The 2,500-nt window shown below is 63.9% G+C and overlaps 1 pseudogene; it reads right to left on the reverse strand.

Moving 5' to 3' along the window:
* LOC126435915 (large subunit ribosomal RNA) overlaps positions 1-2,500 on the reverse strand; it is a 7,966-nt pseudogene that overhangs the window by 2,576 nt on the left and 2,890 nt on the right.

Raw genomic sequence — 2,500 nt, forward strand, 5'->3', positions numbered from 1 at the left:
GTGTCCGCCGGAAGGCGGAACCATCTCCTGACGGCGGCCCGGATGGTCACATCTGCCGCTTTCAACGCACCCACTCGGGTGCGGCTGAGGGCCAGCCCGTGGTACAGGCCTGGGAGAAGTACGTTGGTGAGGGCGTAGAGGCGCTGTTGCGGCTTAAGCGGAGCTCGGGAGATGACGTCCAGCTGCTCCACCAGGTGGCGTCGTGGGTTGAACACGCAGCGACCCGCGGTGGAGAATTGCAGTCCCAGATACCGGAAGGTTTCACCCACACGTAGGGCGGGCATGGTGGCGTTGCCCGCTTTGAAGGTAACGTCGGCGTCGACCTTCACCTTCTTGTCACGCCCAGACGCGACTAAAGCGAGGGTGAAACACTTCCGGGCGTTGATCTGCAGCCCCAGATGGCCGAGGGCTGCGACGGCTGCGTCGATGAGGGACTGCAATCCCCTCGCGGTCGATGCAAAAAGCAGGACGTCATCTGCGAAGGCCGCAGCGTTGACTCTGCGGCCGAGGATCCGAGCTCCGATGTGGGAGGGAAGTTGACTCAAAACATAGTCCACCGCAAAATTGAAAAGGAGGGGGGAGAGGGGGTCACCCTGACGCACACCCCTTGCCGGCTGCAGGGGCACGCCCACGTCGGCGCCGCCCGCTATCACTGTCGTGCTACCCTCGTAACACCTTTCGACGTACTCAATAAAGCAATCCGGCAGGCCATGAGCCCTCAGCACGGGGCGGAGGGCAGCATGGTCCACCGAATCGAACGCTTTAGAGACGTCGATCGATGCCACAAAAACAGAGCGACAGGAGCGGACTGCGTCGGTGAGAGCAGTGTCCAAGATGAAGGTGTTTTCCAACATCCCATCCCGAGGGATGAATGCCCGCTGACGTTCGTCCACAGCACATGCACGCATCAGGCGTGACGCGAGAACCTTGTGAAAGGTCCGCGCCAACACCGAGCAGACCGTAATGGGGCGAAAGTCAGCGGGGGATGTTGGTGCAGCCGTTTTGGGGAGAAGTGACGTCCGGGCGCGAAGCAGACGCTCGGGGAGGGCGCGGGCCAGGAGGAAGAGGTTCAAGAGTTTCACCAGGACTTCATGCGGCAGGCGCCGCAGCTCCGCTGGAGTCAGGCCGTCCGGCCCGGCCGCCGATCCCCTGGGCGGCAAGGCAGCAGCGACCTCCTCACGTGTGACCGGCCCCCATAGGCACTCAGGAGCGACAGGCTCCGAGTGCGGGAGAAGGCGGTCACGGATGAAGCCAGCGGTGGAGATCGGCTTCTTCGTGAAGAGGTCCGCCCAGAAGTCCAGCAGACCGGGGATGTCGGGTGGCGGCTGCAGCAGGGTGCCGTCCAGCAAGCCGCGCACGCAACGTGCACGCGACCTGCGGAAGGCGTCCTGTGTCCGCGCGAACTCCCAGCGGCGCCGCTTGCGCTTCTGCAGCGGCGGGGCGGCAGGCGGCCGCTTGGATGGTTGGCGCGGCCGCTGTGCCCTGGTGATCGACCTCTCCCCCCTGGACCCGACCGACGCAAGGGCATCCGGGAGCATGCCCAGGATGACATCGGGCGGCGTGCCCCGCCCCAGACCAATGACTCGATCCAGAGCAGAGAAACGCTGGGCGGAAGCAGGTAGGCCCGCCAGATGCTCCCAGATGGCGGCGTCAGTCGGCCCCTCCGGCGGCGGCCCGGTGGTGTCGGCCGTGAAGTCCTCGGCTGCGTCGACGGGCGGCGCAGCGGCCTCGCCCGCGTCAGGCAGCGAGCTCGCTGCTCCCCGGCGGGACGCCGGCTCTTCCCCCCGACCGATCTCAAGCGCCTCCATGAATTGGCGGACAAGCTGCTTGTGGGCAGCTTGCCGCCGTCGGCACTTGATTGCCTCAAGCGTTCGGTCGGGGAACATCCTAATAAGCTCTTGATTAACGAAGAAGAACCGGGCGTCCCTCTCAAGGAACAGTTCGGCCTCTGCCTTGGCGAGCGACAGGACTTCTTCCTCCGTCCACCTCGCGCGATGCCTCTCCGTCACGATCTCAGCGTTGGCGGCCGCAAGGTGTTGGCGGCGGCGATGGACCCCGAGACCGTTCTTCGTGGTAAAAGTGCGGTGGCACTCACTGCAAGCAAAGGGAGCTACACAAACTATCGCATTTTCGTTACGGCCGGTTGGCCGGATAGGTGCTGGGGTAGCTGGGGTGGCACCTTCAGCGGAAGGGCCACCATCTCTTGTTTCTTGTAGGCTGCCCCCAACTATAAAGGGATAATGCGAGGGGGGGCTGGTAACCCCCCCAAGCCCCTGGTGCGGTCTTCCACTCTGCGAAAATCAGCGGGCCCACGAGAAGGGGAGAAGACCGCAGGAGAGGAGAGGCTAAGAGGGCTAGGCCCATGTATTGCGCATCACTCTCCCTGTAACTATAACCCAAGGAAGGCACCTCGCAGCAGCGGCACGACTACATCAAGACCGCACTTCGAAAAGCCAAGTCCGGATGCAGCCACACCGCCGCCACTTGAGAGAGTCATAGT

The sequence above is a fragment of the Schistocerca serialis genome, unplaced genomic scaffold (genome assembly GCF_023864345.2).
Source record: "Schistocerca serialis cubense isolate TAMUIC-IGC-003099 unplaced genomic scaffold, iqSchSeri2.2 HiC_scaffold_1223, whole genome shotgun sequence".
Taxonomy (NCBI): domain Eukaryota; kingdom Metazoa; phylum Arthropoda; class Insecta; order Orthoptera; family Acrididae; genus Schistocerca; species Schistocerca serialis.